At 44.8% G+C, this 13060-nt stretch overlaps 1 pseudogene across 1 annotated transcript; it reads left to right on the forward strand.

Moving 5' to 3' along the window:
- The first annotated feature begins 2227 nt into the window (after nucleotides 1-2227).
- Nucleotides 2228-3185, forward strand: LOC308610847 (thioredoxin, mitochondrial-like; annotated as a pseudogene). The gene has a single exon. The product of its transcript is annotated as a thioredoxin, mitochondrial-like (transcript).
- The last annotated feature ends 9875 nt before the right edge of the window (nucleotides 3186-13060 follow it).

Consider the following 13060-nt stretch of genomic DNA (forward strand, 5'->3'; position numbering starts at 1 on the left):
GAGACAGCCCCTTTAACCTCCTGGTGCACACAGGTTGCCAATTTGGCAGAGGATGGAAGGGAAAAGGGAGAACCAATGAGAGAGTAGCTGTTAGGCTTTTGGAAGGGCACATGTCTCTCTAATATCCCGTTGGGAATAAGAATTAACCAAAGTCACAGCCACCCACCGGGAACCAGTATAGGTCCTGAACCAAAACTTTGCACTTGCGTTCAGCTCACAAAAACGGAGTTGAAACATGCAGCTCCGGGGCACAGCAATTCAGAAACTGGCACAGAAATAAAGCATAACTATCGTCCAAAAATCTGTTGAGGGAAGGCAGCGAGGCGGACTTGAAATCGAGGAAGAATAGCAGGAAACAGATTTCAAGAGGTACGTTGGAATCGCCTGTAAATCACAGGAAGAGGGCCACAACTTCGACAATGATGCACTTGGCCAAAAAGGGCGTATGCGTTTTCTCCTGAATATATTCAGGAGAAAACGCATACGCCCTTTTTGGCCAAGCAAGCAAGCGGGCAATGCAAATCTGCACTACACAGTTGTATCTCTTACCACTTCTCAAACGGGACATCCACAAACTGTGTAAAAACCAGAAAGGCAAGACAGGCCCTGGAGTACAGGGAGCATTGACATGCTGATGGGTTGGATGTAAATTGCCAACTGCCTCACTGGAGGAGTGCATTGTGTCCCATAAACAAGTAAACAACAGAGCTACAGAACCAAGGGCACTTCCAGTCTAGGGAATATACCTTGGGAAAACTGAAAATCAATAAGACAGAGCCACCCCCAAATTTATGGCTGCACTGCTTACAAGAACCTCAACTTGGGTACACCTTAAATATCCCAGGAAATATAAATCATGGTTCAAAAAATTGTGGTACTTCCATACGATGGAATATCCCTCAGCCATGAAATGAATGTCATAAGACCAGTAGCAGCAAAGTGAGTGGATTCAGGTACGATGATTCTAAGTGAAATAAGTCACACAGAAAAAGAAACTTATCATAAGATATCACTTATGAAGATCCCGTAAACATGGCTACACATGAACTGAGTTAGGAAAGAGAACAGAGTCTCACATTTAGAAAACAATCTTATGCCTGCTTAAGGGGGAAGGAGAGGTGGGGTGACGCATAAAACCACAGTTTGAAATAAGCACTGGTACCGTTCCAAAAACCAACTATGGAATAGACAAGACCTACACCTTCCACAGTGAAAGGGACTCAAAACCCCATATTTCCCGCAGAGGAATATATCTGACTAGTAAGAATCTTAAATCCTATGTATTGATATGTCTCCATAAGGAAATCAAGTGTGTCTAGATTGGCATAAACATGGCAGCGAGAATCAGCTCAAACCCACTATAAAAAGGAATTTCAAAAACAAAACAAAAATACATAGAAATTCTGTACAATTCCTTCAGGGTCTCTGACGAAACATGGAATGACCCTATCTACCATGACAGCTGGATGTGGCATAAGGCTGGAAACTTGGGACTGAGAGGATTGGTGACATTGGGTGAGCAAATGCAGACCCTTTAAAGCAATAATGCATGGCACACATTCCATGGGTCCCAACTCTCCAGGTTGAAGGGAATATTACTACAGCTATAACATGTACGGGAAACCTAGAGAATGGACACACTGTGAATACGTAAGGTTTCTAAATCTGAACGAATAGTCCCTCTCCTGGTGCGCCGGTTTGACTTTCCAACGGCTATACTATCAATCTCCCAACTTGGAGAGACAGCCCCTTTAACCTCCTAGTTCGCACAGGTTGCCAATTTGGCAGAGGATGGAAGGGAAGAGCGAGAACCAATGAGAGAGTAGTTGTTTGGTATTTCGACGGGCACATGTCACTGTAATTTCCCGGCAGGAAGAAGAATTACCCAAAGTCTCAGCCATCCACCGGGAACCAGCATAGCTCCTCAACCAAAATTTTGGACTTGCGTTCAGCTCACAAATAACGAGTTGAAAAATGGAGCTCAGGGGCACAGCAATTCACAAACTGGCAGAGTAATAAAGGACCACTATCGTCCAAAAATCTGTTGAGGGAAGGCAACGAGGGAGAATTGAAAGCGAGGCAGCATAACAGGAAACAGATTTCAAAAGGTACCTTGGAATCGCCTGTAAAGCACACGAAGAGGGGCACAACTTCGACAATGATGCACTTGGCCAAAAAGGGCGTATGCGTTTTCATCTGAATATATTCAGGTGAAAACGCGGACAACAGGAGTGCCCTTGACCGGTGGGGAGGGCTGCGCTGTGCATGCCTCCGCTCTCGCTGCAGGGAGATGGCTCAGCGGCTTCTCCTGAGGAGGTTCCTGGCCTCCGTAATCTGCAGGAAGCCCTCTCAGAGTCGGTGGGCGCCCTGTGCCTCCAGGGCCCTGCAGACCCCACAGCGCAGTCCTAATAACCTGACAGGAATACCCAGCCAAGCCCGGTCAATATACACCACCAGAGTCTGTACAACGACCTTTAACATCCAGGATGGACCAGACTTTCAAGACCGAGTTGTCAACAGTGAGACACCAGTGGTAGTGGATTTCCATGCACAGTGTCAGCTGTGCCCACCATGCTGGCCATCAAGAATGGAGACGTGGTGGACAAGTTTGTGGGCATCAAAGATGAGGACCAGCTGGAGGCCTTCCTGAAGAAGCTGATTGGCTGACAAGCAGGGGAGCGTCCTGACTGCCCCGGCCCACCTGGGCCCCGTGTTCCCGTGGGGACCCCGATAGAACTCAGCCCTTCTGTGCCGGCCCTTCCCGCCTCCTCCCTCTGTCTGGCCCCTGTGGGCCCGTGCTTTGGAGACCAGGCCTCCAAACACAGGAGCCTCAAGTGCTCCCAACACGGCTGACGGCCAGGGTGGCTGCCCAAGGAGCAGTTCCGCCGCCGAGCTGGGACAGATGTCTCCCCACCCACTCTTTCGGCTCCCTCTAGGGCTTGTCGCCATGCTTCCGGGATGCTGGGGCAGAGTCCCGGGGCCAGCCTGCAGTGACAGCTTGGTCTCCCTGCTCCCCTCTGACCTGAACCCCGGTGCCTGGCTCATCTGCCTCCTGCATTTTTCTTTCCTGCTGCTGTTTTGTAAAAAGAAGAAGGAAAAAAGAAACCCAAACAAGTGAGAGTAATATACATAATTCCTTCATTTTTTGTAGGTCTGTAATAAAGAACTTTATGTGATCCCCTCTACCTCCCGCTGTGAAGAACAGACCCTGGGCCCTGCGCTAGCTTACCGTGTCCACCCCCACGCCCCACCCCCCAAAGAGCCACCTCCCTGTTTCCTCCCAGGCGCCAGGGCAGCGGAAGTGTGTTGGGCTGGGGGCATCCTGCAAACCCTTGCCTCTGAAAGGCTCGAGACACTACCCTCCTTTACCATTAGCTGGCCCTTCTCAGAGCAGGAGGCTTCTCTGAAAGAACTGGACCAATAAAACTAGGGTTTGCACTGTCAAAAAAAAAAAAAAAAAAAAAAAAAAAAGAAAACGCATACGACCTTTTTATTCAAGCAAGCAAGCGGGCAATGCAAATTTGCACTACAAAGAAGTATCACTTCCCACCGTTCAAAAGGGACATCCACAAAATGTGTAAAAACCAGAAAGGCAAGACAGGCCCTGGAGAACAGGGAGCACTGTTATGCTGATGGGCGGGATGTAAATTGCCAACTGCCTCACTGGAGGAGTGCACTGTGTTCCCTAAAACAAGTAAAAAACAGAGCTACAGAGCCAAGAGCATTTCCAGTCTAGGGAATATACCTTTGGAAAACTGAAAATCAGTAAGACAGAGCCACCCCCAAATTGATGGCTGCACTGCTTACAAGAACCTCAACTTGGGTACACCTTAAATATCCCAGGAAATATAAAACATGGTTCAAAAAATTGTGGTACTTCCGTACGATGGAATATCCCTCAGCCATGAAATGATGTCATAAGACCAGTAGCAGCAAAGTGAGTGGATTCAGGTACGATGATTCTAAGTGAAATAAGTCACACAGTAAAAGAAACTTATCATAAGATATCACTTATGAAGATCCTGTAAACATGGCTACACATGAACTGAGTTAGGAAAGAGAACAGAGGCTCACATTTAGAAAACATTCTTATGCCTCCTTAACGGGGAAGGAGAGGTGGGGTGATGCATAAAACCAGAGTTTGATATAAGCACAGGTACCGTTCCAAAAACCAACTATGGAATAGACAAGACGTACACCTTCCTCAGTGAAAGGGACTCAAAACCCCGTATTTCCCGCAGAGGAATATATCTGAATAGTAAGGACCTTAAATCGTATGTACTCATATGTCTGGGTAAGGGAATTAAGTGTGTCTAGACTGGCATAAACATGGCAGAGAGAATCAGCTCAAACCCACTATAAAAAGGAATTTCAAATACGAAACAAAAAAACAGGGAAATTCTTTGTAATTCCTTCAGGGTCTCTGATGAAACCTGGAATGACCCTATCTACAATGACAGATGGATGTGGCATAAGGCTGGACACTTGGGACTGAGACGATTGGTGAGATTGGGTGAGCAAATGCAGACCCTTTAAAGCAATAATGCATGGCCCCCATTCCATGGCTCCCAACTCTCCAGGTTGAAGGGAATATTACTACAGCTATAACATGTACAGGATACCTAGAGAATGGACACACTGTGAATACGAATGGTTTGTAAAACACAACGAATAGTCCCTCTCTTGGTGCTCCAGTTTGACATTCCAACTGCTTTACTATCAATCTCCCAACTTGGAGAGACAGCCCCTTTAAACTCTTGGATCGCACAGGTTGCCAATCTGGCAGATGATGGAAGGGAAGAGGGAGAACCAATGAGAGAGTAGCTGTTAGGCATTTCGACGGGCACATGTGACTCTAATTTCCCGGTGGGAAGATGAACTAACCAAAGTCTCAGCCACCCACCAGGAACCAGTATAGGTCCTGAACCAAAATTTTGGACTTGCGTTCAGCTCACAAAAAACGAGTTGAAAAATGGAGCTCAGGGGCACAGCAATTCACAAACTGGCAGAGTAATAAAGGACAACTATCGTCCAAAAATCTGTTGAGGGAATGCATCGAGGCGGACTTGAAAGTGAGGCAGAATAGCAGGAAACAGATCTCAAGAGGTATGCAGGAGTTGCCTGTAAAGCAAAGGAAGAGGGGCACAACTTCGACAATGATGCACTTGGCCAAAAAGGGCGTATGCATTTTATCCTGAATATATTCCGGACAGAACGCATACGCCATTTTTGGCCAAGCAAGCAAGCGGGCAATGTAAATCTGCACTACAAAGCAGTATCTCTTCCAACTGGTCAAGAGGGACATCCACAAAATGTATAAAAACCAGAAAGGCAAGACAGGCCCTGGAGAACAGGGAGCATTGTTATGCTGATGGGCGGGATGTAAATTGCCAACTGCCTCACTAGAGTAGTGCATTGTGTTCCCTAAAACAAGTAAACAACAGAGCTACAGAGCCAAGGGCACTTCTAGTCTAGGGAATATACCTTGGGTAAACTGAAAATCAATAAGACAGGGCCACCCCCAAATTTAGGGCTGCACTGCTTACTAGAACCTTATCTTGGGTACACCTTAAATATCCCAGGAAATATAAAAATGGTTCAAAAAATTGTGGAACTTCCGTACGATGGAATATCCCTCAGCCATGAAATCAATGTCATAAGACCAGTAGCAGCAAAATGAGTGGATTCAGGTACGATGATTCTAAGTGAAATAAGTCACACAGAAAAAGAAACTTATCATAAGATATCACTTGTGAAGATCCTGTAAACATGGCTACACATGAAGAGAGTTAGGAAAGAGAACAGAGTCTCACATTTAGAAAACACACTTATGCCTGCTTAAGGGGGAAGGAGAGGTTGGGTGATGCATAAAACCAGAGTTTGATATAAGCACAGGTACTGCTTCAAAAACCAACTATGGAATAGACAAGTCCTACCCCTTCCTCAGTGAAAGGGACTCAAAACCCCATATTTCCCGCAGAGGAATATATCTGACTAGTAAGAATCTTAAAACCTATGTATTGATATGTCTCTGTAAGGGAATCAAGTGTGTCTCGACTGGCATAAACATGGCAGCGAGAATCAGCTCAAACCCACTATAAAAAGGAATTTTAAAAACAAAACAAAACAAAAAAAACAGGGAACTTCTTTACAATTCCTTCAGGGTCTCTGACAAAACCTGGAATGACCCTATCTACAAAGACAGCTGGATGTGGCATAGCCTGGACCCTTGGGACTGAGAGGATTGGTGAGATTGGGTGAGCAAATGCAGATCCTTTAAAGCAATAATGCATGGCACCCATTCCATGGGTCCCAACTCTCCATGTTGAAGGGGATATTACTACAGCTATAACATGTATGGGGAACCTAGAGAATGGACACACTGTGAATACGAAATGTTTAAAAACTCAACGAATAGTCCCTCTCCTGGTGCTCCGGTTTGACTTTCCAACTGCTTTACTGTCAACCTCCCAACTTGGAGAGACAGCCCCTTTAACCTCCTGGTTCACACAGGTTGCCAATTTGGCAGAGGATGGAAGGGAAAAGGGAGAACCAATGAGAGAGTAGCTGTTAGGCTTTTGGAAGGGCACATGTCTCTCTAATATCCCGGCGGGAAGAAGAATTAACCAAAGTCACAGACACCCACCGGGAACCAGTATAGGTCCTGAACCAAAACTTTGCACTTGCGTTCAGCTCACAAAAACGGAGTTGAAACATGCAGCTCCGGGGCACAGCAATTCAGAAACTGGCACAGAAATAAAGCATAACTATCGTCCAAAAATCTGTTGAGGGAAGGCAACGAGGCAGACTTGAAATCGAGGAAGAATAGCAGGAAACAGATTTCAAGAGGTACGTTGGAATCGCCTGTAAATCACAGGAAGAGGGCCACAACTTCGACAATGATGCACTTGGCCAAAAAGGGCGTATGCGTTTTCTCCTGAATATATTCAGGAGAAAACGCATACGCCCTTTTTGGCCAAGCAAGCAAGCGGGCAATGCAAATCTGCACTACACAGTTGTATCTCTTACCACTTCTCAAACGGGACATCCACAAACTGTGTAAAAAACAGAAAGGCAAGACAGGCCCTGGAGTACAGGGAGCATTGACATGCTGATGGGTTGGATGTAAATTGCCAACTGCCTCACTGGAGGAGTGCATTGTGTCCCATAAACAAGTAAACAACAGAGCTACAGAGCCAAGGGCACTTCCAGTCTAGGGAATATACCTTGGGAAAACTGAAAATCAATAAGACAGAGCCACCCCCAAATTTATGGCTGCACTGCTTACAAGAACCTCAACTTGGGTACACCTTAAATATCCCAGGAAATATAAATCATGGTTCAAAAAATTGTGGTACTTCCATACGATGGAATATCCCTCAGCCATGAAATGAATGTCATAAGACCAGTAGCAGCAAAGTGAGTGGATTCAGGTACGATGATTCTAAGTGAAATAAGTCACACAGAAAAAGAAACTTATCATAAGATATCACTTATGAAGATCCCGTAAACATGGCTACACATGAACTGAGTTAGGAAAGAGAACAGAGTCTCACATTTAGAAAACAATCTTATGCCTGCTTAAGGGGGAAGGAGAGGTGGGGTGACGCATAAAACCACAGTTTGAAATAAGCACTGGTACCGTTCCAAAAACCAACTATGGAATAGACAAGACCTACACCTTCCACAGTGAAAGGGACTCAAAACCCCATATTTCCCGCAGAGGAATATATCTGACTAGTAAGAATCTTAAATCCTATGTATTGATATGTCTCCATAAGGAAATCAAGTGTGTCTAGATTGGCATAAACATGGCAGCGAGAATCAGCTCAAACCCACTATAAAAAGGAATTTCAAAAACAAAACAAAAATACATAGAAATTCTGTACAATTCCTTCAGGGTCTCTGACGAAACATGGAATGACCCTATCTACCATGACAGCTGGATGTGGCATAAGGCTGGAAACTTGGGACTGAGAGGATTGGTGACATTGGGTGAGCAAATGCAGACCCTTTAAAGCAATAATGCATGGCACACATTCCATGGGTCCCAACTCTCCAGGTTGAAGGGAATATTACTACAGCTATAACATGTACGGGAAACCTAGAGAATGGACACACTGTGAATACGTAAGGTTTCTAAATCTGAACGAATAGTCCCTCTCCTGGTGCGCCGGTTTGACTTTCCAACGGCTTTACTATCAATCTCCCAACTTGGAGAGACAGCCCCTTTAACCTCCTAGTGCGCACAGGTTGCCAATTTGGCAGAGGATGGAAGGGAAGAGCGAGAACCAATGAGAGAGTAGTTGTTTGGTATTTCGACGGGCACATGTCACTGTAATTTCCCGGCAGGAAGAAGAATTACCCAAAGTCTCAGCCATCCACCGGGAACCAGTATAGCTCCTCAACCAAAATTTTGGACTTGCGTTCAGCTCACAAATAACGAGTTGAAAAATGGAGCTCAGGGGCACAGCAATTCACAAACTGGCAGAGTAATAAAGGACCACTATCGTCCAAAAATCTGTTGAGGGAAGGCAACGAGGGAGAATTGAAAGCGAGGCAGCATAACAGGATACAGATTTCAAGAGGTACCTTGGAATCGCCTGTAAAGCACAGGAAGAGGGGCACAACTTCGACAATGATGCAGTTAGCCAAAAAGGGCGTATGCGTTTTCATCTGAATATATTCAGGTGAAAACGCATACGACCTTTTTATTCAAGCAAGCAAGCGGGCAATTCAAATTTGCACTACAAAGAAGTATCACTTCCCACCGTTCAAAAGGGACATCCACAAAATGTGTAAAAACCAGAAAGGCAAGACAGGCCCTGGAGAACAGGGAGCACTGTTATGCTGATGGGCGGGATGTAAATTGCCAACTGCCTCACTGGAGGAGTGCACTGTGTTCCCTAAAACAAGTAAAAAACAGAGCTACAGAGCCAAGGGCATTTCCAGTCTAGGGAATATACCTTTGGAAAACTGAAAATCAGTAAGACAGAGCCACCCCCAAATTGATGGCTGCACTGCTTACAAGAACCTCAACTTGGGTACACCTTAAATATCCCAGGAAATATAAAACATGGTTCAAAAAATTGTGGTACTTCCGTACGATGGAATATCCCTCAGCCATGAAATGATGTCATAAGACCAGTAGCAGCAAAGTGAGTGGATTCAGGTACGATGATTCTAAGTGAAATAAGTCACACAGTAAAAGAAACTTATCATAAGATATCACTTATGAAGATCCTGTAAACATGGCTACACATGAACTGAGTTAGGAAAGAGAACAGAGGCTCACATTTAGAAAACATTCTTATGCCTCCTTAACGGGGAAGGAGAGGTGGGGTGATGCATAAAACCAGAGTTTGATATAAGCACAGGTACCGTTCCAAAAACCAACTATGGAATAGACAAGACGTACACCTTCCTCAGTGAAAGGGACTCAAAACCCCGTATTTCCCGCAGAGGAATATATCTGAATAGTAAGGATCTTAAATCGTATGTACTCATATGTCTGGGTAAGGGAATTAAGTGTGTCTAGACTGGCATAAACATGGCAGAGAGAATCAGCTCAAACCCACTATAAAAAGGAATTTCAAATACGAAACCAAAAAACATGGAAATTCTTTGTAATTCCTTCAGGGTCTCTGATGAAACCTGGAATGACCCTATCTACAATGACAGCTGGATGTGGCATAAGACTGGACACCTGGGACTGAGATGATTGGTGAGATTGGGTGACCAAATGCAGACCCTTTAAAGCAATAATGCATGGCCCCCATTCCATGGCTCCCAACTCTCCAGGTTGAAGGGAATATTACTACAGCTATAACATGTACGGGATACCTAGAGAATGGACACACTGTGAATACGAATGGTTTGTAAAACACAACGAATAGTCCCTCTCTTGGTGCTCCAGTTTGACATTCCAACTGCTTTACTATCAATCTCCCAACTTGGAGAGACAGCCCCTTTAAACTCTTGGATCGCACAGGTTGCCAATCTGGCAGATGATGGAAGGGAAGAGGGAGAACCAATGAGAGAGTAGCTGTTAGGCATTTCGACGGGCACATGTGACTCTAATTTTCCGGTGGGAAGAAGAACTAACCAAAGTCTCAGCCACCCACCAGGAACCAGTATAGGTCCTGAACCAAAATTTTGGCCTTGCGTTCAGCTCACAAAAAACGAGTTGAAAAATGGAGCTCAGGGGCACAGCAATTCACAAACTGGCAGAGTAATAAAGGACAACTATCGTCCCAAAATCTGTTGAGGGAATGCATCGAGGCGGACTTGAAAGTGAGGCAGAATAGCAGGAAACAGATCTCAAGAGGTACGCAGGAGTTGCCTGTAAAGCACAGGAAGAGGGGCACAACTTCGACAATGATGCACTTGGCCAAAAAGGGCGTATGCATTTTATCCTGAATATATTCCGGACAGAACGCATACGCCCTTTTTGGCCAAGCAAGCAAGCGGGCAATGTAAATCTGCACTACAAAGCAGTATCTCTTCCCACCGGTCAAGAGGGACATCCACAAAATGTATAAAAACCAGAAAGGCAAGACAGGCCCTGGAGAACAGGGAGCATTGTTATGCTGATGGGCGGGATGTAAATTGCCAACTGCCTCACTAGAGTAGTGCATTGTGTTCCCTAAAACAAGTAAACAACAGAGCTACAGAGCCAAGGGCACTTCTAGTCTAGGGAATATACCTTGGGTAAACTGAAAATCAATAAGACAGGGCCACCCCCAAATTTAGGGCTGCACTGCTTACTAGAACCTTATCTTGGGTACACCTTAAATATCCCAGGAAATATAAAAATGGTTCAAAAAATTGTGGAACTTACGTACGATGGAATATCCCTCAGCCATGAAATCAATGTCATAAGACCAGTAGCAGCAAAATGAGTGGATTCAGGTACGATGATTCTAAGTGAAATAAGTCACACAGAAAAAGAAACTTATCATAAGATATCACTTGTGAAGATCCTGTAAACATGGCTACACATGAAGAGAGTTAGGAAAGAGAACAGAGTCTCACATTTAGAAAACACACTTATGCCTGCTTAAGGGGGAAGGAGAGGTGGGGTGATGCATAAAACCAGAGTTTGATATAAGCACAGGTACCGCTTCAAAAACCAACTATGGAATAGACAAGTCCTACCCCTTCCTCAGTGAAAGGGACTCAAAACCCCATATTTCCCGCAGAGGAATATATCTGACTAGTAAGAATCTTAAAACCTATGTATTGATATGTCTCTGTAAGGGAATCAAGTGTGTCTAGACTGGCATAAACATGGCAGCGAGAATCAGCTCAAACCCATTATAAAAAGGAATTTTAAAAACAAAACAAAACAAAAAAAACTGGGAACTTCTTTACAATTCCTTCAGGGTCTCTGACAAAACCTGGAATGACCCTATCTACAAAGACAGCTGGATGTGGCATAGCCTGGACCCTTGGGACTGAGAGGATTGGTGAGATAGGGTGAGCAAATGCAGATCCTTTAAAGCAATAATGCATGGCACCCATTCCATGGGTCCCAACTCTCCATGTTGAAGGGGATATTACTACAGCTATAACATGTATGGGGAACCTAGAGAATGGACACACTGTGAATACGAAATGTTTAAAAACTCAACGAATAGTCCCTCTCCTGGTGCTCCGGTTTGACTTTCCCACTGCTTTACTGTCAACCTCCCAACTTGGAGAGACAGCCCCTTTAACCTCCTGGTTCACACAGGTTGCCAATTTGGCAGAGGATGGAAGGGAAAAGGGAGAACCAATGAGAGAGTAGCTGTTAGGCTTTTGGAAGGGCACATGTCTCTCTAATATCCCGGCGGGAAGAAGAATTAACCAAAGTCACAGCCACCCACCGGGAACCAGTATAGGTCCTGAACCAAAACTTTGCACTTGCGTTCAGCTCACAAAAACGGAGTTGAAACATGCAGCTCCGGGGCACAGCAATTCAGAAACTGGCACAGAAATAAAGCATAACTATCGTCCAAAAATCTGTTGAGGGAAGGCAACGAGGCAGACTTGAAATCGAGGAAGAATAGCAGGAAACAGATTTCAAGAGGTACGTTGGAATCGCCTGTAAATCACAGGAAGAGGGCCACAACTTCGACAATGATGCACTTGGCCAAAAAGGGCGTATGCGTTTTCTCCTGAATATATTCAGGAGAAAACGCATACGCCCTTTTTGGCCAAGCAAGCAAGCGGGCAATGCAAATCTGCACTACACAGTTGTATCTCTTACCACTTCTCAAACGGGACATCCACAAACTGTGTAAAAACCAGAAAGGCAAGACAGGCCCTGGAGTACAGGGAGCATTGACATGCTGATGGGTTGGATGTAAATTGCCAACTGCCTCACTGGAGGAGTGCATTGTGTCCCATAAACAAGTAAACAACAGAGCTACAGAGCCAAGGGCACTTCCAGTCTAGGGAATATACCTTGGGAAAACTGAAAATCAATAAGACAGAGCCACCCCCAAATTTATGGCTGCACTGCTTACAAGAACCTCAACTTGGGTACACCTTAAATATCCCAGGAAATATAAATCATGGTTCAAAAAATTGTGGTACTTCCATACGATGGAATATCCCTCAGCCATGAAATGAATGTCATAAGACCAGTAGCAGCAAAGTGAGTGGATTCAGGTACGATGATTCTAAGTGAAATAAGTCACACAGAAAAAGAAACTTATCATAAGATATCACTTATGAAGATCCCGTAAACATGGCTACACATGAACTGAGTTAGGAAAGAGAACAGAGTCTCACATTTAGAAAACAATCTTATGCCTGCTTAAGGGGGAAGGAGAGGTGGGGTGACGCATAAAACCACAGTTTGAAATAAGCACTGGTACCGTTCCAAAAACCAACTATGGAATAGACAAGACCTACACCTTCCACAGTGAAAGGGACTCAAAACCCCATATTTCCCGCAGAGGAATATATCTGACTAGTAAGAATCTTAAATCCTATGTATTGATATGTCTCCATAAGGAAATCAAGTGTGTCTAGATTGGCATAAACATGGCAGCGAGAATCAGCTCAAACCCAC

This window comes from Mesoplodon bidens, assembly GCF_964165515.1.
Source record: "Mesoplodon bidens genome assembly, contig: HAP1_SCAFFOLD_53, whole genome shotgun sequence".
NCBI classification, from domain to species: Eukaryota; Metazoa; Chordata; class Mammalia; order Artiodactyla; family Ziphiidae; genus Mesoplodon; species Mesoplodon bidens.